The sequence below is a fragment of the Bombina bombina genome, chromosome 5 (genome assembly GCF_027579735.1).
Source record: "Bombina bombina isolate aBomBom1 chromosome 5, aBomBom1.pri, whole genome shotgun sequence".
NCBI lineage: Eukaryota > Metazoa > Chordata > Amphibia > Anura > Bombinatoridae > Bombina > Bombina bombina.
In genome coordinates this window covers 158,555,914-158,583,701 of record NC_069503.1, presented here as the reverse complement: position 1 = coordinate 158,583,701, position 27,788 = coordinate 158,555,914, and positions in this window count along the sequence as shown.

The window sequence follows — 27,788 nt, the reverse complement described above, 5'->3', positions numbered from 1 at the left end:
ACTGAACTACCCTGGATCTAAGTAACAACTGCTAAGATCATCAGTCTCCAGGCAGAAGTCTTCATCCATCTGCTGCCTGGGAGAAAATAGCACTCACCGGTACCATTTAAAATAAAAAAGTCTTGCTTGAAGAAAATTAAAACTAACATTTTATCACCTCTTTCACTTTACCCTTCCTATTACTTAGAGTAGGCAAAGAGAATGACTGAGGGTGTAGTCAAGGGAGGAACTATATAGACAGCTCTGCTTTGGTGCTCTTTGCCACTTCCTGTTAGCAGAAGGATAATATCCCACAAGTAAAGGATGAATCCGTGGACTCGTATCTTATAGAAGAAAAATTATTTAAGACTACAGAATCTTAATGTACATGTTTTTATGTACACTCTGGTAGCATAAAAATACAAACCACATATGTGTGTGTGTGAATTTAAATATATATATATATATATACACACGCAATAATATATATATATATATATAAATATTATATATACACATACGCACATATATATATATATATATATATATATATATATATATATATATACAATAACATACACAGTTACACACACATATATGTGTGTGTGTGTATATATATATATATATTATCTTTACTGATAATGAGCCCTGCTCCTGTGCAGGAATCCAATACAGGCATATAGCAGTAGGGGTGGGGAGCTGCTCCTTTTAGAAATGCTGTGCCTTGCTGATATCAAATACATTGTAGATGCAGTTAACCCAGCAGCTAGCTAGTAGAGTGGACTGCAGTTTTAGCCTTTTTGACAGCTGTGGGGTCAACTGCATCTGCTATATATTTGAGCCATTTCTCAGAGAGCAGGAGATTGTGTGGGAGGTTCCATAATGATTACATACCGTAAGTTTCAGACTGCAGGGAAATATAAGTAAGTGGCTTTCCCTCCTCTTCAGTCTCCTGCATGGGCTCTGCTTTTAGACTTCTATAGATTGATCGGCTGCTACTGAGATCACAAACAGAAAGTGAAAGTAAAACAGCCATTTTACAAATGTGTGCTAAAAGCAACCACTAGATGGAGCTGGTTTGCAAGAAATCACATACAAATCAATGCAGTACAGCCACATATAGGGATTTTTTTTTTTTAGCAAAAAATTGCAAACTCTCTCGGTTTTTAAATTGCGGAAATTAGTCGTGGTTTTAGATCACATATGCGATTAATCGTGAAGCCCTAAAAGGGGTAAATTAGAAAGTTGCTTAAAATTGCATGCTGTATCTGAATCACGAAAGAAAAAAATTGGGTTCAGTGTCCCTTTAAGTCTGTTTCCCATCTGTCTAGCAGGTTTGATTTATCACTATCATTCACAGCTTGAATTGCAATGTATAATTGAGTAATAGGAAATATAATATGTAAATGCCTAATACAGCAAAATCTTGTTAAGTACAGTGGGTAATGAAAAGAATCACCCCCCCCCCATTGAAAATAATCACATGTAAATAAAGACAGACACAGTTTTTGTTTATCCAGTTGTAATTACTCAGTACAACTTATATCCAAGTGAAATATATAACACCAACATCTCAGGCAAAAATGAAGACAATTCAAAATCACTGAGTTGGAAAAATGATCACCCTCTTGTGTCAGTATTATGTGGAACCACCTTCTGCTTTTATTACAGCCTTTAGTCTGTTGGGATATTGTTGGGATATGTCTCTACTAATTTTGCACATCTAGACTGTGCAATATTTGCCCACTCTTTTTTTGCAGAACTGCTCCAGTTCCGTTACATTTGATGGTGACCATTTGTGGACTGCAGTCTTCAAGTTATACCACAGATATTCAGTGGGGTTTAAGTCTGGGCTCTGACTAGGCCATGCAAGGACATTCACCCTTTTCTTCTTCAACCACAGTGTGGTCAATTTTGCTGTGTGCTTTGGGTCATTGTCATTTTGGAAGGATAAACCTTCCCATTGACAACTTCCTGGCAGAGGGCAGCAGATTTTCCTCAAGAATTTGACAGTATTTTGCCCAATCCATTATTCCTTCTATCCTGACAAGTGCTCCAGTGCCTGCTGCAGAGAAACACCCCCATAACAGAATATTACCACCTCCATGCTTTACTGTAGGTATGGTGATATTTGGATGGTGAGCTGTATTGGATTTCCTCCAGACATATGGTTGGTTGTTGAGGCCAAATAATTCAATTTAAGTCCCTCATTTGACCATAACACCTTTTTCCATGTGGCCTCATAATCTCCTAGGTGTGTTATGGAAAATCTCAGTCGTGATTGCATGTGGCCTTTCTTAAGGATTGTGGAGAATTCGTGATATTGTAGTCACATGCAGAAAATGATCACTCTTTGTCATAAATTCTTGCAACTGCTTCAGAGTTGATGTGGGCCTCTTAGTAGCCTCTCTGACCAGTTTTCTCCTGGCTCTTTCATCCAGTTTGGAGCGACGTCCTGATTCAGAGAGGTTGTTGTACCAAATACCTTCCACTTCTTAATAATAGACTTTACTGTGCTTCTAAGCATTGATAAAGCCTTTGATATTTTCTTGTATCCATCTCCTGACTTGTGTCTGTCCACAACTTTATCTGGGAGATCTTTTAACAGTATAAAACAAGCCGTATCAGCCAGCACCTGGGTCACTTGCACGCCACGTAGGGGTACCACCAAACCCTACTAATCATATAAAATAAAATCCAAAAGATGTGGCAGCAATAGGTGAAGTCAAATGATTTTATTTAAGCACAGCAAACACAGTGACATTTCGGGAACATCTTCCCTTAATCATGCATAAAATATTGTGGTAAAAATAATCCTAATATACCCTACACCACCAGAGGGCGGTAGAGGGACATTTTACTAATTCACACATTTTTAACTCTTTCACAAGCTTGATAATAGCAATAAGATGGTACCACACGAATACAACACAATGATACATTAAAAAATACTATCTCTATAATGATTAAAAAACAATAAATACATTGTAATCAAAATGATTCATACATTATATACAGCAAGGATTAATTTTCATAGATAATTATTATGTGAAAGAACAATTAATTGTCAAAATTCATGTTTGAATAATCAGAAAGTATTGTTTAATACTTCCGGACCCATTTCTCATTTTATAAATAACATAATTTACCTACAGATATAAATACCTTAATAGTGAAAGCAGTATATTTTACAGAAATACTTTGCAAAAATGCTTTACAAAAATATTGACAAATCCCAGTCTTTATTAAAGGGACAGTCTACCATAGAATTGTTTTTGTTTTAAAATATAGATAATCCCTTTATTACCCATTCCCCAGTTTTGCATAACTAACACAGTTCTATTAAAATACTTTTCACCTCTGTGATTACCTTGTATCTAGGAACCTTCTTCCAGCCCCCTGATCACATGACTGTGACTGTTTATTATCTATTGTCTTAAATTTAGCATTGTGTTGTGCTAAATCTTAAATAACCCCCTGTGCCTGAACACAGTGTTATCTATATAGCCCACGTGTACTTTCTGTCTCTTTGTGTTGAAAAGAGATTTAAAAAGCATGTGATAAGAGGCAGCCCTCAAAGGCTTAGAAATTAGCATATGAGCCTACCTATGTTTAGTTTAAACTAAGAATACCAAGAGAAAAAAGCTACCGGTAATTTGATGATAAAAGTAAATTGGAAAGTTGATTAAAATTAAAAGTCCTATCTGAATCATGAAAGTTTAATTTATACTAGACTGTCCCTTTAATTCATGTTTGAATGATCAGAAAGTATTATTTAATACTTCCGGACCGATTTTTCATTTTATAAATAACATAATTTACCTACAGGGATAAATACCTTAATAGTGAAAGCAGTATATTTTGAAAAATACTTTGCAAAAATGCTTTACAAAAATATTGACAAATCCCAGTCTTTATTAAGACCAATTGGTTCCAGAGTACCAAACTCAAATATACAGAAACGTTCTCTTTGATGTAACAGTAGTTCCCTATTACCTCCTCTCCTGGGTCTAGGGACAAAATCAATAACCTGGAAACGAAGTTGGTTAATTGCATGACCCACCGAATTAAAATGACAGGCTATAGGGGCTAATTTGTTGTGTCTCCTAATTGAAGTTTTATGTTCAATGATCCTGTCCCTAATAGACCTAGTGGTCTCTCCTACATAGCTCCGCCCACAAGGACACTTAATAAGATAGATAACAAATTTTGAATGACAGGTATAAAGATCCTTAAAGGGACACTGTACCCAAAAATTTTCTTTCATGATTCAGATAGAGCATGCAATTTTAAGCAACTTTCTAATTTACTCCTATTATCAAATCTTCTTTATTCTCTTGGTATCTTTATTTGAAATGCAAGAATGTAAGGTTAGATGCCGGCCCATTTTTGGTGAACAACCTAGGTTGTCCTTGCTGATTGGTGGATAAATTCATCCACCAATCAAAAACTGCTGTCCAGAGTTCTGAACCAAGAAAAAAAGCTTAGATGCCTTCTTTTTCATATAAAGATAGCAAGAGAACAAAGAAAAATTGATAATAGGAGTAAATTAGAAAGTTGCTTAAAATTGCATGCTCTATCTGAATCGCAAAAGAAAATTTTTGGGTACAGTGTCCCTTTAATTTGGTATTTCTTACCTGAACTGGGATGATAAAAAACAGACCCTTTAATCATGTTACCACAACATGAGCATCCCAGACATGGATAACAACCCATATTCCTGTCAGTCAAATATTTTTGATTGTCCTTTGCCAGAGCAGATCCAATATCAGCCCTAATCAACTTTTGCTGTAAGTTGTAACTTCTTTTAAAGGCTGGCATAGGAGGCTCTAAAATATCAGAAGTATTAGGATAACATTTTGAAAGAAGGGGCCAATGTTTCTTGATAATATCATTAATCTTATAGCTTTGAGTATTAAATTCTGACACAAAAAACATTCTTTGTCATTCCTCTTATCATTGGTTTTATTGTCAGTAGACAATAGTGCTGCTCTAGGAATTAGTGAAACAGATTGTGCCTCCTTTTCCAAAATGTATTTAGGATAACCACGCACCAAAAAGTGATTCTTCATTTCCCCTAATTTCAAGTCAAACAACTGTTTGTCCGTCATAATTCTCCGCACTCTTAATAGTTGGCTCCTAGGGAGTGCCTTTAACAAAGAGAAGGGATGAGCACTGTCAAAATGTAGGATACTGTTGCGGTCAGTGGGTTTTCTAAATAAGTCTATTGTTAAAGACCCTCCTGAGTTAATAACTCTGGTATCCAGAAAAACAATTTCTTCCTCACTAAAATACAATTCAAATTTTAGATGTACCTTAGAGCTATTCAGATCATTCACAAATGCCCTCAAGGTTCCAGCGTCGCCCAACCAAATACCAAAGACATCATCGATATAGCGCCACCAGCAGACGCCATATCGAATAAAGTCCATGTTAGAATATACAAATTTCTCCTCGAAATCATTCATTAACAAATTTGCATAATTAGGGGCGACGCTGGAACCCATGGCAGTTCCCTGAATCTGCAAGAAATAGTCATCTTCAAAAAGAAAATAGTTGTAATATAATACAAATTCAAGTAGTAATAAGAAAAATTCAATTTGAATGTCAGAAAAATCACCAAAAGCATGCAGAATAGATCCTACAGCCCCTACTCCACTCACATGAATAATAGAAGTGTATGAGCTTTCCACGTCCAAGCTATATATAATAAACTTCCTGGTGTCCAAATTCAATGCCTCTAGTTTCAATAAGAAATCACTCGTATCTCTTAAAAAAGAGCTAGTTTTTTCAACATAAGGTCTCAAAATTTTGTCAAGATATATAGAAATATTAGAAGAAATAGCTCCAATAGAGGAAACTATTGGGCGACCAGGGGATGTGTTTAGATTTTTGTGCACCTTAGGCAACGTATATAGCACAGGTGTATGTGGATACGGTACATCAAAGAATTTAACCAACTCCTTACCAATAATCCCGTTTTTTTGGGCATATGTCAAAATTTTCTTCAACTCATTTTGAATTTGAAAAACAGGGTTACCAGATAATTTTCTATAAACCTGACCATCACTCAATTGACCCCTAATTTCTCCAACATAATACTTTTTTTCCAAAATGACCGTGGCCCCACCCTTATCAGCTTTTTTAAGAATGATATTATTTCTAGATGACAAGGTATTTAAAGCCATCTGAAATAAATCCTTGGACAGCTGGAAAAAATTACATTCATTTTTAGAGCAATAAGACAATCCCTTATTAAACAGATTCATTAGAAATATTAAGCACTATATCATTAGATGCAGCAGCCTGAGGGAAGACTGAAAATTCAAGAGGGGCAGTCTCAGATAACAAACAACCGGTTCTTTCGGTAAATGTGAGTTCATCACTAGTACTAGATAGTACCGTCATAGCTACCTCCTCCGGTTTCTTCCCCAATCTCGATGTATTTACTTCTGCCGGTTCCAACCGGAGCGTAACTGACGCTGGGGTTTCTCTTTTCCGCCTGCAGTGTTTTCTCCCTCCATGATGGAGTCGGCATCAGAGTCCCCCGCAGAGACATCTGAGGAACCGGAGCCACTATCACTGCGTGTTGATGCCCGGAAATGACGTCTGCCTCTACCGGAAGTTCCTCTTCTAGTCGTGCCCTCCGGATCATAGCGCCACTTGTATACCCTTCCCAGGGAATAATCTTGTTTATCCCTGGCGAACTTGGTGTGCTTTCTGATCTCAATTGATTTCTTTAACTCACCAACGGAGGCATCTACCTGGGTAAGTAGTTTAGATGAATCTTCAATCGGTAGGGTATTTTTAATTTCGGATTCCATTTCTTTGAGTTTAGATTGTTATTCTGCAGTCTCCTTGTTTAAGCAATTCACAGTAAGCAACATAAGGTCCATTGAACATTTATTTAATATCTGCTCAAAGACATGACAATAAGCTTTGTTGTCCCTCATTAGTGTAGGGCGTGCTGTCATTCTCAGACCCCGGGGAATCCGTTTAACCCTATGGTACGCAATTAGGGTAGTAGCATGCAAGTCATATGCCAGTTTCTTTTTAGCCAGCTTTTCATAGTCCTTAGAAATAGACTCAGACGGTGCCATTTTTAAAAAATCTCTTGAGCCTTTAGTCAAAGTCGTAATCCTTGCTGCCTCTGTATCAGAGTATGAAATTAAATTTTGTTGTGCTTCTTCCATCATTAGTAGGACAAATTTCCTAAGTTAGAGAATGTGTATGGCGTAGAGGCGCTTACAGCTGTGGGTGAATGTTCTAGTTTTTCGTTTCCTTTTAAAATATTTTTGTTATACTCTGAGGATTATTCAAGTTTAGTTACACACTATAGGACAATAAATTAAATCTTTCAAATTCTATACAAATAATCTCTTCCTGACAAAGTAAGTATTCATATAAAATGATTTATTATAACACACAATATATTATATATGAAACAGTACAATCGTCATTTAACACTTCACATTCATACTCTCATTCATAAAACAATGTATCTAAAACCGGCTATATCCAATGCTCTGTGCTACTATTCAAATTTATGGTATAAATTGTAGCAATGTGTAGCAATATGTTAAAACAGAAAAAATATGTATAAGGAAAGTCCCAATGTTAACTCCAAATATCACTGTTTAAGCGTTTGGCAAAAAATGGCTTATCTGACCGTGGTTTTAAATGTATATATCCTTTAGTCTTTAATGTTTAAAACCATTCCTTTTCGATATTCAGGTCACAGTCTTTAATCTGGTAAAACCAGCTATCAGCATACGGATAAAAAGTTCAATTGTTGTTTATTGCACTAAGTCTGTACAGACGTTACCTTCAGCTAGATTATGTCAATCCCCAAAGGCTTTCTTACCGCCTTGGTTAGATCTTCTGCCTGCTGCTCTTGCTCGCAGGTCTCAACAGATGCAGCTTTACACTCACCGGGATTCTTCACGCTGTTAGCTTCAGCGTCTGACGTCACCGGTTATCCTCAGCTGTGGAGTCTTGAATTCCGATATACTTGCGCAAGTATTGTTTCTTCTGGTAGCCCTCCACACTTCCACTCTGCTCTTAGTACTCCGTACGCAGAGATCGCTTGGGCTCAAAACTTAGTCCTCCTTCTGTTATGTAGATCAAATGTGCAATTTAAATCCGTGCAGATTGCACCAAGTGTTCAGTATTTCTACGCGTTTCACCCCACTTTTACCAGGGCTTTCTCAAGATACTGTTTACACTCACACCTGCTCCTTAAATACCTGTTTTCAGATCCGGTGCAAATTTGGAGATAATTAACTTCCTTTTCCCAGGTTCTATTTTGTGGGAACCTTATGGGACTTTTTCGCCATTTAATGCCACACTTATTTCTCTGGAGTTTTTTTAGAAAACATATATGATATTATAATTCTTTCTTCTTTGGCTAAAACATTAAAAGAGTTTGCATACTAATTAAGTTGTAGGCCTACAATCTTTTATATTAATTTTTTCTTAAAAACTAAGTGTATCATCTCACAACCATTAAAATAAATCATATATAAATTCTTTAAAAATAGCCTAAAATCCAATAATACAATTAAGGTTAAAATTACAATTAATGCTTTAAAACTCAATCAATTCTAAAACACAATTAATTATAGAAAATATATTATAATCTATTGTATATATATATATATATATATATATATATATATATATATATATATATATATATATATATATATATATAAATTAATTCCTCCTATACCAGTGCTTGCGAATTAATGTCCATACTATAACTAATCTCTATCAATGGGATAACAGAAATCCTATTGAAGTATAATCTTAAAGAATGTATAGATTTATCAATTATAACACTATTAGACTATGAACTATATATACTACTATTATTGTACTTTCAATGTCCAATCTTCTACATGGCTTTCTGATCTGGTCATTTCAAAACTTTTTTAAAAACGATTTAAGAATACGAATTAGAAAATTTTACATGGTCCTATCTAGTGTATTATTTCTAAGGCTAACTATTTGTATTAATCTTCCTTATTTCATAAAAATGGTGTAATTTCTATTTCAGAATTAAGTCCAAGGGGGTACAGTGAATTAAAATTATAAATCATTTCCGCTTCTTTTCTTAGGAGTTTATTTTCATAGTCTCCCCCTCTCCAGTCTCCCTTCACTTTACATAGACCCCAAAATTTAAAGTCTTTGAGATCATTATGGTGGACTTCTCTAAAATGTTGGTAGAGGTGGGTTTCTAGTTTCCCTTTTTCAATATTCCACAGATGTTCCCTCATTCTATCCCTCAGCATTCTGGTAGTTTCTCCTACATAGATCATATCACAAGAACATTGTATCGCATAAATCACCCCCTTGCTATTGCACCTAATAGTATCCTTTATTTCAAAATCTATATTCATCCTTGGTACTTTAAGAATTTTCTTTTTTGAGCTATATTTACATGATCTACACGTTACACAAGGGAAAAATCCCCTTACTTCTTTCCCCCATAGATCTTTATCTATATTAGGACCTCCTTTATTTCTTTTGAACTCACTCGGTGCCAGTAGTGTTTTCAAATTTCTGGTTTTTTTATATACTATTTTGGGGTAGGGTGGTAGTTTATCTCCTAAAATGGGGTCATTTTTTACTATGTGCCAGTGTTTACGTAAAATTTTCCTAATTATGTTGTGATTATCGCTATATTCTGTAACAAAAGGTATGTTGAAATCCTCTGTTTGTTGATTTTTTACTTTATAGTTCAAGAGTGAGGCCCTATCTGTGTTCCTTGCTCTTACTATTGCTTGTTTTATATTATCCTCGTTGTAGCCTCTATCTTTAAATTTGTTTTCCACAGTTTTAATTTGTTCTTCAAAATCTTTTAGTTCCGTACAATTCTTCCTTATTCTAAGGCTTTGGCCTACAGGTATGTTGCTCTTCCATTTAGAGTAGTGGCAGCTGGTGGCATGTATGTAGTTGTTTGCGTCTGTGGGTTTAAAATATGTTTTGGTAACTAATTTGTTCTTATCCGCCATTATTTCCAAATCTAAAAATGATATATTCTCTCTACTAATTTAATATTTTAAAAGGAAACGAAAAACTAGAACATTCACCCACAGCTGTAAGTGCCTCTACGCCATACACATTCTCTAACTTATCTATCATACACTGTCTAGGAAGGAGACGGTAATTGTAGAAAGGCAAGGTGGGTACAGCCTAGCGCATCACACACACCATTTTCCTAGGACAAATTTCCTGCCAGGTGCACGAATTGATAGTGGTACAAACAATCAATATAAAACAAGCAGTATCAGCCAGCACCTGGGTCACCTGTCCCTCCACCACCCCCTGGTGGTGTAGGGTATATTAGGATGCTTTTTACCACAATATTTTATGCATGATTAAGGGAAGATGTTCCCGAAACGTCGCTGTGTTTGCTGTGCTTAAATAAAATCATTTGACTTCACCTATTGCTGCCAAATCTTTTGGATCTTATTATATCTTTTGACAGTGCCTTGCCACTCATAGTTGATTGTTTGCTTCAGTTGCACTACCAGGGGCTGAGATGCTCCAGGAAAGCGCTTTTTATGCCGAGCTAATCAACATGCCCACAGCTGATCACAGTTAAAGGTCAAATGGCTTTGTGTGTGCCGTTGAGAAGGTGATTAGCTACACCTGATTGAGTTTACAAGTAATTTTAGGAGGGGGTGATCCTTTTTTCAACTCAGTGATTCTGTTTTTGAATTGTCTTTATTTTTGCCTGACATGTTGGTGTTAACTCTTTCACTTGGATGTTGCACTGAGTAATTACAACCGGATAAACAAAAACTGCGTCTGTCTTTACTTCAGGCAGCAAAGCAACAAAATGTGATTGTTTTTAAGGGGGTGATTCTTTTCAGCACCCACTGTATGTACTAAGCTCCTAGTTACACAAAAGAATGATAACTCCGCTGTAATATGTCACTAAAAGCAAAAAACAGTAAAATAGAACTTGTAAGAACAAATACTCTCTCAAAATAGAAAGAGAAAATACTGCTTGCGCTACTAGATGTAGCTTAATCAGTGACTAATAGACAAAAAAGATACATGTAATATAGGATTAAAACATAACACAGTGTAACATTCACACACTTGTGTTAAATGATGGATCCAACATAAACAAAAATAAAAGAATTATACACATATAAAATAAAAAATAAAAATAGGCACATATGTAAACACTTGTCACATATCGTGATCATTTCCTGATGAACCAGACATAGGAGAACCAGATTATAAAATAGATTACCCCATACAGTGAATAGAGACGTAAATGTCTAAAACTTTTAATTTAAGACCTGATGAGGTGTTTACAATTTCAAGGAAGGGGAAATTAGCATGCTGGAGCCTCAAAAATACATGCCCATATATGGGTTTCCTGCCAAAGTGAGGAGCCGATCTGTCTGGGAAAATGTTTGAAAACAGAAACATTTAAAAAAAAAAAAACTGTAAGTTTTAACAACCATGTGTAAATTATCTCTTATTGAGTTTCCCATGTACAGAGAACAGGCAAATTGACATTTAAAGTCTCTGTATGGCACAAATAAGAATAAATAAATCTTGCAAAATAAATAATATCTTCATGTAGTCAAGGTAATCAAATGAATATATATATATATATATATATATATATATATATATATATTCAGACAACATATTATATATGAATATAGAAATTTTGGAGATTGTCTAATTTTCTAATATTATATGAATATTTGCTAAGCTTGATAGGTGACTATTTTAGTTGGTCTAAAATGTTTATCTGTATGGAATAATAACCTCTGTATCTCTATATTTTTCAGACATATATTAACAAGATGTCCTATGAATATGGACCATAGACCAGATTCATGCATTCAGGATTTATTAGAAATATGAAATATATTATATTCATGTTGGGATGCATTGCAATACTGAATATAAAACATGCTGTATTTGTATGAATATATATATCAGGATTTTAAATGCTATTAATTTTGGAATAGTAAGCAGTATAAATTACTCTGATGTAATATGATATTAAAAAGAATACTGATGTTTCATATTAAAATAATCAGAAGGAATAATGTGACATAGCACAATACATTTGAACATGTAAATTATAAATGTAAAGAAATTATGGCATTTATTATACGTTTTAAAGAAATATTTTTAAATGTTAGAAATTATTAAATGAATCTGTTTGTTTGTCTGCTGCCCCCCGATGGCCAAGGTCCAGTATTACAGCCAGAAGGCTATGGCTGTTAAAAATGAAATTTTCTAGGGCCAATCAGAGAGATACTTTCCAGATAACCAATCCAAGACAAGCTTCCGTTGTGCGTTCCCAATATCACCAATGATGGTACTGATCAAAAAAGGGGAGGGTGAGATCAGATGATTTAACCCCAAGCATAGAGAGAAAATGAGGCTACTGCTGGCTAACTCTTGCTAACTTTGGCTGGTAAACTGTTTTGCTGAAACCCTGGACGAATAACTGCTGCAGTTATTATAAACATCTACTTTTATTCTCCATATGCAACAATACTCCAATTTTGGTATTCTGAGGTGAGATTGAACCTGTTGAGAAATATTGGATATCGATTTGTTTATCTGGGTAAAGTATAAAAATATTGCTAATTACAGATAATATTTTAAAACAAAATATATGCATAGTCACTGCAGTTAAACTACAACTGATAGATTTAAAGAGCACATTCATATTTTAGAATTATATTCATAGTCCTGTGTAATTTTAAGCTTGCCTTTTTATATGCAAAATATTTAAAATAAACATTCATTGTTGCTGTATGTAGCAGACTTAAAGAAATAAATTGTATTTTAACCTTATATTCATAGCCTGTGTAGTTTAAACTAACTGTTCACATATAGAATATATATATAATCTCTGGTATTTCAATTAGAGTTTATATTGTCCTATAGTTTAACTTAGCACTGTTGATTGTACCAGTTTGAATGTTAGTAGCTAAATATCTTGAAATCTCATTGTGTTAATTGAATGAAAGGCTATTGTGAATAAGGCTAGTTTTAAAGGTAAACTTTTATGAACTTTGCATAGCATATTTTAATAGTTTTAAACGTGTATAGTATTGACTCATACTCTGGTTCCTACAAATATATTTCAATGTGTTTATAGATATCAACTAATAAAAAGAATTCAGGAATTTATATTAATTTTATGGTTTCTAGTATATGCATATTGATTGAGGGTTTATTTTAAAGAATAATTAATAAATATATTGTGTTATAACCCGGCCATATACTGACAGAAACAAAGATGAAATTCCACCCAAGTACAGTCCCAATACCAGTACTCTAACAAGAGAGAGAGATGCCAGGGATTGCTGGAATATAAAGAGATTTCAATGACAAAAGAGACAAGCCAAAACAATAAGGTGTTACGTCTTACACCAGGAAATGTTTGGCTGGATTCCCTCAGATTCCCTTGGCTCTAACTTTCTTCTAATACCGTCCATGTAAACGTCCTCTACTCACTCCGTGACTTAACTTTGTGTGCGTTGCAGTTACAAAACACCGGACCTATAAATACGGATGCTGGTAGGGGACAAAAACAGAGTGCAAAAGAGCAATGCGTTTCAGCCGTACTGGCCTTTGTCAAGCTCTCTCAACTAATGCAATACTACCTCTCTATATACCCCTTCTTACATCCTTATTGGTGCTCGGTAATTACCTATATTTGATGAGTATAACGGAGTGTATATTGTGTTTATTTTTTTATTTTCTATTTGATATGTGTATAATTTTTGTTATTTGCTTTTATTTGTTTATGTTGGATCCATCATGTAACACAAGTGTGTGAATGTTACACTGTGTTATGTGTTAATACTATATTAAATGTATCTTTTTTAACCTATGTTATTTTAATTGATACTATTTTCACCTGTCTATTAGTCGCTTATTAAAGGGACACTGAACCCAAATTTTTTCTTTCGTGATGCAGATAGAGCATGCAATTTTAAACAACTTTCTAATTTACTCCTATTATCAATTTTTCTTCGTTCTCTTGTTTTCTTTATTTGAAAAAGAAGGCATCTAAGCTATTTTCTTAGTTCAGAACCATGGAAAGCACTTGCTTATTGGTGGGTGTCATCAGTGTGTTCACCAAAAATGGGCCGGCATCTAAACTTACAATATTGCATTTCAAATAAAGATACCAAGAGAATGAAAATAATTTGATAATAGGAGTAAATTAGAAAGTTGCTTAAAATTGCATTCTCTATCTGAATCACGATAGAAAAAAATTGGGTTCAGTGTCCCTTTAAGCTACATCTAGTAGCGCAAGCAGTATTTTTTCTTTCTATTTTGAGAGAGTATTTGTTCTTATTATGAGCTCGATTTACCAAAGCCCTACGGCTGCAAGTTCTCACAAGAACTTGCTCGCCGTAATTTATCAAGCAGCGGTCACCAGACCGCCGCTTCCTTAACCTCTTTGCCACCTCTAAGGTGGCAAAATTCAATCTCTGCGGTCGTGTCCAACCGATGAGATTGACAGCTCCTGCCCGCGCGTGATTGGCTGTGCGCGGACAGGGGGCGGGATTGCACGCGAGCGGAAAATTGTGCTCATGTGCAATGTTGATTAACTGCGGGTAATTTTGCCCTGCCACAGGCAAGATGAGGCATACAGGGGCACGTATACGTGCCCCTGTATGCCTCAACTTTGATAAATCTAGCCCTATGTACTAAACTCCTACAATCTGGGAGCTGCAATTAATATAAGCATTACACTACATGCTTTGCAATAGAGAGAAACACTTACTTCTAAATCATAACCCCATAATATATGGATATTTGTATTTATAAATATAGTATTAGCTACGGTAAGCTGATAAAAATGAGGAGAGGCAAAGCTCTCTGTAAACCCCTAATGCGCGTTTCAAAATAACACTTTCTAAGAGGAGGTGCGTGGCAACGCAGTTTGCATGTATTTATCCGCATATAAATCCCTCACCTTATTGTCTATATATAAATTTTATATATACAGTATATATATATATATATATATATATATATATACTGTATACATATATATATATACAGTATATATATATACAGTGTATATATATATATATATATATATATATATATATATATATATATACAGGGCCGCCACTAGAAATTTTGGGGTCCCTGACTGCAATTTTTACAAAAAAATATTTAAAAAACTTGTTCAAAATTAGAGCAAGAAATTCAAAAACCTTGGCGCTGCAACAAATGCTGCTAAAACTGGTGATTGGATATAATATGAAACACGTCAAGATACATAAAGTTTAAAGCCTTTGGCCTTAATAAAGAGAATCAACAGATATTTAAAAAGCAATGGTGAATTTATTACATACAATGTTAGACAGCTAATAAAATGCTGATCAGCAAAAATAATAAACGAGATAAAACAAAAATAACAATGTAGCGAAAATTGCTAAATACAGTTAAAACAAATAACAGTGTAGCATAAATAAAAATGCAATTGAAACAAAAAGACCCTGAAATAATGTTAAGTCAGAGCGGTGAAGTCTGGAATTGGAGTATTAAGAAATCCACATCCACAGCTGATTCCTTGAGAGCAAGATGGAGCTGGAACGACAAACGGATCCAAATCAAAACACAAGCAGAGAACCAAAATTAAGGTGTTCAATTTTACTTACATCGTATTTTGGTCTCTGCAGTGGCGATGAAACCTCTTTACAAGCTGCAGCGGAGCCGGATAATCATTTGATGCAGATACCGGTGTCTGATGAGCCACTCCGCTCAAGATTCAAAACAGCACAGAAGTCGGTCTGTGATAGCCGTGTGACGTAACGTCAGGTAACGTCTAGTGGGAGGAGCAACGCGTTTCAGCCCGGTCAGGGCCTTTGTCAAGCTCCAGAAGGATGTAATACAGGGTCTTTTAAACCCGTATACTCTATGGTCATTCGTTGAGTACCACAGGTGGGAGTGCCTTATAAATTAAAAAGATAATAGTAGCGATTGCGTTCAAACATAAGTTAATACAGAGTAGTGTGCAATTTCATAGTTAGTCATCGTAATATACTATTACTCAATAGTTGACATCAAAAAAACATACAAACAGACAATATGGTTAAAGTAAGGAAAATTTACGAACCTAATTATATATATATATATACATTGACTATTTTTGAAATTCATTATATTCATTGACTATTTCTAAAGAGAATACATAAATAAAATGTCTTTATTACTAAGACCAAATTAACGAAAAATTAAATATATTTTTCATTCTTTATGTAAAAATACTGACATGTATCATAGAACATCCAATCAATCACCAAAAAAATGAAAATTAATATATTAAAAATATATTTAAAAAATGATATATATGTGCAATTTTTGACCAAGTGACTAAAATGTATATGCACTTTATTCTTAATTGTAGTCAAACTTGGAAATGTTGTAAAGGTATTAACACACAAACACAGAAACACACAGACACACTCATACACTGAAACTCACACTCACACATAAGTATTCACATATAGACACTCTATAGCAGACACACAAAGAAACACACAATCTCAGACACAGACACCCAGACACTCAGCACTTGTTTACATTGACCTGACAAGTACTACAGTTTTGTCAAAAAAGGAGATTTACAAAACAAAATATGGAGTTCTGATTATCTTTTTGTCAAGGATGATGCCAACTAAATGATGACAACAGCATGCAGTGGCTGAAATGAACTGCCTAAACAGTAATTTAAAGGTTAAATGGTGGATTGGTGACTTCCGGAAAGGTCTCATTAGTCTCAAAGTCTGTAGAAAGATGTGAATAATCAGGTAAGTAAAGTCAAAATGTCCTAAAAAGGAACAGACAATGGACACACACACACACAAACTCAAACACAAACTTGCACATACACCCAAGGAAACAGAGACAGAGACAGCCTCAGAAAACACACAAAGACATACACACACACAGAGACAACCAAAGAAAACACACAAAGAGAGACAACCAAATAAAACACACAAAGACATAAATACACACACACCCTCACTGAAACATCCACAGAAAACACTCAAAGACATACACACACTCTCACAGAGAAACCCACAAAAAATGCACAAACACACACCCTCACAGAGACACCCACAGAAAACGCACACCGACATCCACAGAAAACACAGACATACATACATACACACACCCACCCTCACAGAGACATCCAGAGAAAACACAGAGACATACACAGCCACCCTCACAGAGGCATCCAGAGAAAATACACAAAGACATACATACACACACCCTCACAGAGACACCCATAGAAAAAGCACAAAGACATACACACACACCCTCACAGACATCCACAGAAAATGCACAAAGTCATACACACCCACCCTCACAGAGAGACCCACAGAAAAAAATACATACACACTCATAGAGACACAAACAAAAGCACAAAGACATAAACACAGACACCCACAGAAACACTCACAGGAGGTAAAATTTCTGCACATTGCATTCCCTAAATCAACACTGTGTGACATGCATGATAAAAAAAATCAGAAATGAAGAGATTACTTTTTAAAGAATCATATTTGTAAATGTGCAAACAAAAATAATTATGTGAATTCAAAACTGTACATTAATGATCTCGGTAGATGGCTAGATGAAGAAAAGTACTTTTAAAAGGTTGACATATCTTTAGTTTTTTCCCCCATTTTCCCCAACCAAGAGCACCACTTCAAATATAGTGTACAAATGTTCCCATCTGTCACCTGTACTTATGGATTTTGAAAATGCTGTACTCTATATGGGCTTGGTGGAAGCATAAGCTGTGGCACTCATACCATTAGATCTGGTTAAATGCAGGATTTAGGCTTGTTTGTATGTATTTCAAAATTAAGTCAGCTGTAGTGTAAACTGAATAGTTTTAAGTTAACCTGTTTCATTTCAAACACTGAGCAATTTTTGTCTGAGAGTATAAAATTTTATGCAGATGTAAAAATCTTAGATAAAATGCCTCCTTGCACCTGGAAAGCCCTTGCATAAAGGGGCAGTAAACTGGAATGTAATATATATATATATATATATATATATATATTAATTTAAAAAAAACGCATAGCTGCCAAAAGGGCACCTACCATTTGTGTATTGAGGAGGAAACATTTCTGCATGGCTTTAAATATAGAATTTCTACAGCATTGTCAAATAATCATAAATACACTGCTGCTAAAAAAAATTGATTTTATGGACCCCTGGCCCCACCATACAACTACTACCACACTGAAGTTACAATCCAAAATTGCACAAAGAAATAAAAAACATTTACTAAGTAAGTCCTACCTCCTCTGCAAATGAAAGTGATCTGCCGTCTGACTCAGGCACACATTGTACAAACAAAGTGCCAAGTCTATCTCACACTGTGCATAGTGGTTTAGTGCACACTCAGAAATCCTCTCAAATGCTAATACTTTACTCCTTGTAATAACATTTACCATGCTCAATTAGCACTCTGCTGTAGTACCCACTGGTGGCTGCCAAAATGTAAAAATAAAAAATAAATTTTTTTTTAGTTGTTCTTGCCTCATGGGGCCCCCCTGGCCCATTAGGCCCCTGACAGGAGTCACCCCTGTCACCCCCTGATGGCGGCCCTGTTTTTTATATATATATATATATATACAGTATATATAATTTAAAATATATAAAAAAATGGAATGCCCCCTTTAATTAAATTATATGTGTGGATAATAAAAACTATCACATTGCCTTTAGCTCTGTATTCATGCAAAGACAAAGTCACATATCGGTTTTTAAGTCATCAGTCAAAATTTGTGACCTGGAAAAATGCACACAATAATGTTACTGTCAGACATGTCAACCCAGTGGAACAAACTAGGTTACATCTGTTTTTTTTACTGATAACAACATATTTGGCAGGAAAACATAGCTGTTCTCATGTGTCTAGATGTTCAAACAGTAACAATGAGGCCTTCTGTATTAATGATGTATTTTAATCTTGCCAAGACACAGTATATAATTAATAGATGTTCACCACAAACAAGGAAGCTTTTTGACTGGTTGGGAAAAAATTATATTTATTGTGGATTTATGTATTCATAAATTATGTATTTAATGGTCCCTTAACCAAGACATGGGTGTCGATTTATGAAGCAGCAAATGCTGCTTCAACCCACTCCGCTTCAATTCTGCCTGAAGCGGAAGTTAAGAAGCAGCGGTCCTAAGACCGCTGCTCCTTAACTCGTCTGCCACCTCTGAGGTGGCGGACAGCAATCAGCTTGATCGAATACGATCGGGTTGATTGACACCCCGTGCCAGAGGCTGATTGGCCGTGAATTTTCAGGGGGCGGTATTGCACTAGCAGTTCACCAAAACTGCTGGTGCAATGATAAATGCCGACAGCGTATGCGACATTGTAACATGTCTGTCCACACCATGATCAATTTACCCCATGGGTTCTAAGGAACAGCTTTTGCATTTCAGGGCTGCCATATTGTTCCTTTAAATTAGGTCACATAAAAAATATGTATGTTCTCATTTAAAGCAGCAATATATCAGCCTTAGTTACATAGGTGGGGCTGAGGGGCTCGGGGAAGAGGTTGTCAGGTTAGAGGTGGTCGTTGTGAATAAAAAGAGGGAAGTTTATGTATTGTTATTATTTAAGGTAAAGATGATCAATGTAACTTTAAAGGGACATTAAACACAAAAATGCTAGATAGAATGAAGCATTCAAAGATAAGATTTGTCTGAGTATAACATGTATATGTATTTTTTGTAGTTTCATTAGCTGTTTAAAATTGACAAAATAAGTGTAAAGTTTTAGTGTCTATAAAACAAGGGGAGCTGCCATGTTGTAACTTAGGTTACCTTCTCTGCTGTGGTCAATTAGGGACAGTTATAAATAGGTCACTAGAGTGTGCAGCCAATGGCTGTGTGGAATATTCTGCACTTCCATTTCTAACAGGAAGTAAAAAGCTTACGTCAGAATAGAATTCTTTAATATCCCTTTAAGGCATTCTACAAATATGTGTATTATATATATATATATATATATATATATATATATATATATATATATATATATATATATATATATATATATATATATATATATATATATATTAAAAAACATTAATAATGAGAAGTGTAGCAGAAGCTTGATTAATACAGATAGGGAATGGTTTGTATTCATGGCTTATAGTCTAATACAGCCCGCATCTTATTTAGGCTGCTATCCTTGTGCAATAGATGCCTTTTTAGCTCATGACAACTCATTCCAACTACACATGATCAGGGGTATATTAGGCTTAGGCCACTTATTTCTCACTTTTAATCAATACAATGAAGATCTTCTATGTTGGGTAAAGCCCAGAGAGAGCATTAGGAAATGCATCTGTGCATGATCATTTAAAGGCATAAATAAGAAGCTGTGTGAAACAGCATATTCTAAATGTGTTGTGCTTTTGCATAGATCATATACATTTTCTATATTCCAGATCTGAAGAACCTATGTCAAGCAAACAGAATACTGCCCATATGGTTAGTTTGTACCAGAGGATGCTTGCAGCTTTTCTTTATAAATAAGGTGGTAGGTTTTTGTGCACAGAAACACTGTAGCCATCTTGGAAACCCTGCCACCATATTGTAAAGACAAATACATACACTTTTCATTATGTTGTGAGCCCTGTTTTGTATGGGGGAACAGAGAGGGGCCAGATATGGTGTAGATGGAGTGATGCTAGTACTATTTGCAGGACCATGTAGTTATGCCCTTGTTAAGCACATACCAGGTGGAGATAAAGTGACACTTTTGGTAAAATTGCACTTTTGATACAGACAGGGCCAGCTCAACCATGGGACCAAGTGGGTCCATCAGACCCATGCAGCACTTGACAAGGGGCAGCACTTCAGTGACTGAGTCAGTCACTGTCAGACCCAGATCACATTCTTTGTCTCATTGGAGGAAGTCACAGGCTCCCAGCAGCATAACCACTTCATGCACAAAGACATAGAGCCGGTCAGGGGCGACATGTAAGGTGGGACAAGTGCATCTCTTCCCTAACTTCCTTCTCACTTATTGTGTAATAGCATAAGCATTGACTACATGCATGCAGGTAGGCAGGCTTAGTAAGGTCAGCGGCGAGACTAGTAGGTTGAAATGCTAATCAGTAATGTTACTACTGGGTGGGTCAATATTGCATTCTTGGACCAAGGCAGCACAAAATCTTGAGTCGGCCCTGGATACAGAGCCACATGTTAAAGTATTTGTGAAGTTAACGGACATGGAATAGTTGACATTTGACAATATAAGCCCAAGAAAACCAACTGGTTTAAAGGCAGGGAAGAAAGAGTTGTAAATGGATCATGGTAAAATGTAATTTGTAAGTAATAATTGGGGTCCCTCTATGATCAGTATTGGGCAGTTATTTTTAAAATGACCTGGGGAAGTTTTTTTTTTACAGATGTCCATTATATATATAAAGAAGTAGGAACGGGCTCCTGGATTTAATTAAACAGTTAATTTTATTTTCACTGTTTTAAAAGTCAGACAAAGTAAAATAGTAGTGGGATACAGACCCATGATCTGATACGTTTTATAAGAGACAACAAAAGATTCCAAGACATCAAAGAAGAAATTGATAAGATAATAGAAATAAATTAGATATTAATTTTGCATGCTCTATCTGAATCATGAAAGAAAAAAATTGGCTTTCATATCCCTTTAAGTAAATAAGAATAGTCTAATGTTGATTAGTAGTATACATAATGACTCTTTGTAGCTTAGATATGTAACAAACCTGGAAAAAATATCAAAGTTGTAGAAAGAAAACAACAGGTCTAAAACTCAAAATTTAATTCCCTATAATTTAATAATACGTTGCGAAATCTGTTGGCGCTCTACAAATAACCGATAATAATAATAATGAAAATAAAACAGGGCAAAATACATTCATGTTTTATATTTCTTTCTTTTGCTGTAAAATACAATTTTTTTTTGCAGTAAAACATACGTTTGTCTTACCATCACTAGAGGGGCTTGAAGTCAAATTGTGTAGCCAAAGAGGCCCATTTATCAAGCTCCGAACGGAGCTTGAGGGACCGTGTTTCTGGCGAGTCTTCAGACTCGCAAGAAACTTAAGTTATGGAGCAGCGGTCTAAAGACCGCTGCTCCATGACCCTGTCCGCCTGCTCTGATGAGGCGGACAGGAATCGTCACAATTCAACCCAATTGAGTACGATCTGGTTGATTGACACCTCCATGCTGGCGGCCCATTGGCCGTGAGTCTGCGGGGGGCGGCGTTGCACCAGCAGCTCTTGTGAGCTGCTGGTGCAATGCTGAATAAGGAGAACTTATTGCTCTCCGCATTCAGCGATGTCTGTCGGACCTGATCCGCACTGTCGGATCAGGTCCGACTGACATTTGATAATTCGGCCTCTAAGTGTGCTGTAAAAATCTGCAAAATTACCTGAAGCAACTACATACTGCACAGGAATTGCTTAGAGCAGTGCTGACTCTCATTTATAGCTAATGATAACTGGACACATTTAAAAGGACCGTGTTCTATAAAATAGTTTTTCACTTCCAGTGACTTATTATACCAGCTGCAGAGTATAAAATGTATGATAACATGATTATTTATGTTTATTTTTGTATTTTAATTAGCTGGTTTTGTTCTTTGAAAACACAACCCATCAAAATGGGTTGAGCTTGCAGGGAAATCAGATATCCTTATTTTATGGCTTTCTGTATACACACCCATGCTTCTTTATATTATCTCTGTCTGTAAACCAAAACCCAATACTTAGAACAATTGAAAATTAACATTTTATTGTTTATCTCTTCTACCTTCTTCTGGGAGTGTAATTTTCTTTAGCTTATTTCAAATGGTGAGATAAAATAAAAGGAGCTATTTGTAAACAATTTAATACACTCCAGCAGGTAAAATGGATCATTGGTAACAAATTAAAGGGACACTGAACCCAACTATTTTCTTTCGTGATTCAGATAGAGCATGCAATTTTAAGCAACTTTCTAATTTACTCCTATTATCAATTTTTCTTTGTTCACTTGCTATCTTTATTTGAAAAAGAAGGCATCTAAGCTTCTTTTTTTGTTTCAGAACTCTGGACAGCAATTTTTTATTGGTGGATTAATGTATCCACCAATCAGCAAGAATAACCCAGGTTATTCAACAAATATGGGCCGGCATCTAAACTTACATTCTTGCATTTCAAATAAAGATACCAAGAGAATGAAGAAAATTTGATAATAGGAGTAAATTAGAAAGCTTAAGATTGCATGCTCTATCTGAATCACGAAATAAAAAAGTTGGGTTCAGTGTCCATTTAAAGGGGGGAATTTAAGGATGTGTATATATATATATATATAGAGAGAGAGAGAGAGAGAGAGAGAGAGAGAGTCGGGTTAATGGTATTTTACAGCAAAAGCAAGTTAAAAAAAATAGTGTATAATTCTTTCATTTTAATAAATGAAGGCATTAATTAATTAATTTATGGGCTTAATGACACAATTATGATTATTTACCAATTTAACTTTTAGTTTGTATTAGCCTGCAATAATGCTTTTTACTTGCTTCTGATTTTATCCATTAAGTTTGATAGTTGACTTTGGTTTGATGCATCACTTAAAGTGGTGACAGCAATGATTTTAATCCCTTGTGGTAGTAAACTTTGTTTATTTAAGTTAAGTACTAGAAATTATTACTCAAGAAGGAATTACAAGCATTTTCATTCCAGAAATATTAGGGTTTATGTCATTGTTTTTCTAAGGGGTTTGGTCAGTTCTCTTAGTTTCACTTGTAAATTGTATGGGAGATGAATGTGGTTATATTTAATTATTATTAAATAAAATATAAAACCTTATCTTTGTGGGCTTCCAACATAATATAATAACAGTTTTGCAGACACAAGAGGGACCATTATTGTGCTTTACATGAATGCCACAATAAACCACTGCCCCACATTAAAGATCCTTGACTAAAATAAAAAAAAATGCTATGAATCTTGGAGCAATACGTGACCCCATGACTCGTCAAGCTTCTGTCCCCTTTAAAGCTTATTTACCTTCAAACTTACTCTATAAATAAATACACTGAGACTTGTCGTTTGGTAAAATTCTGGCCACAGCCTTTTATTTAAATAACCATTTTAAGAACACATAAATAAATAACTCTTTATAACATAAATAACTTTAATTACTAGAACCAGCTAGAAACACCAACCGGAAATGCTAGTCCCCATCCTCAAAACATCACCCTTTTATTGTTGACCAGGCCGTACTTTAGATTACCTAGACTTAAATAAGTCCGTTATTTAAACCACAACTCCAAGGAACCCCGTGTCCAAGAAGTTACTTAAACTGCTTTCCCACCCCGTGGGGAGATTAACCCATTCACTTATGGCCATAGTCAACTTGTTTACGTGAGGGGACTTACACCCACCATAGACTGGACTGACTAACAGACAGCCCAGACCCGTCACCTCCCCAAGATGAACAGTCTCAAGCCAAAAATATTAAGGTGTACACCATCCTTCGAATAAAACTCGCCATTACCTACATCCTCCAAGTCCCTGTGGTGAATAACCACTCCTCCTACCCTTCGCATAAAGGCTGCGACCAGCTTATTGAATTTCTTATGACTATTATTTAACCTGTCATGATTCCAGGCCGACCTCCACACCAACCTAGGAACAATGCTCGACCATACAACGGTTCCAGTAATCTAGCTAGGTCCCTTTTGATCCTACGTACCAGTTCCCTTTGGGGCAAAAAACCTAGGTCGTTACCTCCCGCATGGACCACTAAGATATTTGGGGGTGTAAATTGTTTAGCATAATCGATCACCGACAACAACAACTGGTCCCATCTGAGACCCCTGATTCCGAACCATTTCACGATCACTGCCGTCTTATCAAAACCCAGCTGTAGACCATCTGACTTGACCGCTTCCACTCTTCTGGCCCAATAAATAAATGAGTGTCCAACCACCCATACGTGTACTGGACCTATAACAAAATAAACAGACAACCATAAGCGACATATATCTCTCAACACTGCAGCTTCAGTGGCCGCCCCAATTCTGAAGGAATGGAATCCAAAGTCTCTTGGATTCAAACCTAACTCTCCCAATGTCTTTGCCAACATGGCCCTGAACTGAAATTGTGACAAAGCCCCACCATCTTCGTGTATAACAAAGATCCCCCAACATTTGTCCTGAAACATAAATATTTATAGGGTTTGGTTCAGCAGGGTGTTGCATGCTATATGATTCTTCTGTACATCAGACGTGTATATTCCACTTGTGCTGTATTTAATTGTTTTAGCTTTTATTCTTTATTTTTCACTTTGCACTTAAAGTGAATGTAAATTTTGATGCTAAAGTGCCCGTTTTTTAAAAATTCGATTAAAACAGGGGCACTTTAATTCATCAAAATTTACATTTCCTTCCTGTTGTGAAAAAATACTTACCTTTGAATCTTGACAGCCGCTCCAGCTTCCTCCGCCCGTCGCAATCCTCTTCCTGGGTCTAAAATGATGAATCCGGATGCCTCCAATCACAGCGTTGAATCAGACACTGATTCCCCCGGGGGGGGGGGGGGGGGGGGGGGGAAGCCGTGATTGGAGGATAACCTATCCATCATTTCTGACGTCAGAAATGGCTTACGACGACCGGGAGAAGCTGGAGCAGCTGTCAAGTTTAACCCCTTAAGGACAAAGGCCATTTTTCAATTTCTTTCCCTTAAAGACCAGGGCTATTTTTACATTTCTGCAGTGTTTGTGTTTAGCTGTAATTTTCCTCTTACTCATTTACTGTACCCACACATATTATATACCGTTTTTCTCGCCACTAAATGGACTTTCTAACGATACCATTATTTTCATCATATCTTATAATTTATTATTAAAAAAATTATAAAATATGAGGAAAAAATGGAAAAAAAACACACTTTTTCTAACTTTGACCCCCAAAATCTGTTACAAATCTACAACCACCAAAAAACACCCATGCTAAATAGTTTCTAAATTTTGTCCTGAGTTTAGAAATACCCAATGTTAACATGTTCTTTGCTTTTTTGCAAGTTATAGGGCAATAAATACAAGTAGCACTTTGCTATTTCAAAACCACTTTTTTTTCAAAATGAGCGCTAGTTACATTGGAACCCTGATATCTGTCAGGAATACCTGAATATCCCTTAACTTGTATATATTTTTTTTAGAAGACATTCCAAAGTATTGATCTAGGCCCATTTTGGTATATTTCATGCCACCATTTCACCGCCAAATGCGATCAAATAAAAAAAAATGTTCAATTTTTCACAAATTTTTTCACAAACTTTAGGTTTCTCACAGAAAATATTTACAAACAACTTGTTCAATTATGGCATAAATGGTTGTAAATGCTTCTCTGGGATCCCCTTTGTTCAGAAATAGCAGACTTATATGGCTTTGGTGTTGCTTTTTGGTAATTAGAAGGCTTCTAAATGCCACTGCGCACCACACGTGTTTTATGCCCAGCAGTGAAGGGGTTAATTAGGGAGCATGTAGGGAGCTTGTAGAGTTAATTTTAGCTTTAGTGTAGTGTAGTAGACAACCCAAAGTATTGATCTAGGCCCATTTTGGTATATTTAATGCCACCATTTCAACGCCAAATGCGATCAAATTTTAAAAAACGTAAATTTTTTCGCAATTTTAGGTTTCTCACTGAAATTATTTACAAACAGCTTGTGCAATTATGGCACAAATGGTTGTAAATGCTTCTCTGGGACCCCCTTTGTTCAGAAATAGCAGACATATATGGTTTTGGTGATGCTTTTTGGTAATTAGAAGGCTGCTAAATGCCGCTGCACATCACACGTGTATTATGTCTAGCAGTGAAGGGGTTAATTAGGGATCTTGTAGGGAACTTGCAGGGTTAATGTTAGCTTTAGTGTAGAGATCAGCCTCCCACCTAACACAGCAGACCCCCTGATCCCTCCCAAACAGCTCTCTTCCCTCCCCCACCCCACAATTGTCCCCGCCATCTTAAGTACTGGCAGAAAGTCTGCCAGTACTAAAATAAAAGGTATCTTTTTTTTTTATTATTATTTTTTTTTAGCATATTTACATATGCTGCTGTGTAGGATCCCCCTTAGCCCCAAACCTCCCTGATCCCCCCCAAATAGCTCTCTAACCTTCCCCCTCTACATTATTGGGAGCCATCCTGGGTACTGGCAGCTGTCTGCCAGTACCCAGTTTACAAAAAAAAGATATATTTTTTATTTTTTCCCCCCACTTTTCTGTAGTGTAGCTTCCCCCCCAAGACTAAACCCCCACCCCCTCCCAGATCACTTAGATTAAATATATAACGTTTTATATACCACCTTCTCTCCCTCTAAATATACAAAATCTGTTCCATAGTGTAATGGTTCCCACCCGCTCCCTCCCTGTGCACGCGCACGTGCATGGGGGAGGCGGGCGGGCGCGTGCACAGGGAGGGAGCGGGTGGGAACCATTACACTATGGAACAGATTTTGTATATTTAGAGGGAGAGAAGGTGCCCCCAGTGAGCCCGCCCACGATCCCGCACACCGCTGCATTACATAATGCACCGATGGCCGCCCACCCGCCTCCCACGTTGGCTCCCACCCACCAACGATTGCGGGCCATCGATGTCCGGTGCAGAGAGGGCCACAGAGTGGCTCTCTCTACATCGGATGGGGTAAAATGTTATTGCAGTGATGCCTCGATATCGAGGCATCACTGCAATAACCGGAAAGCGGCTGGAAGCGATCAG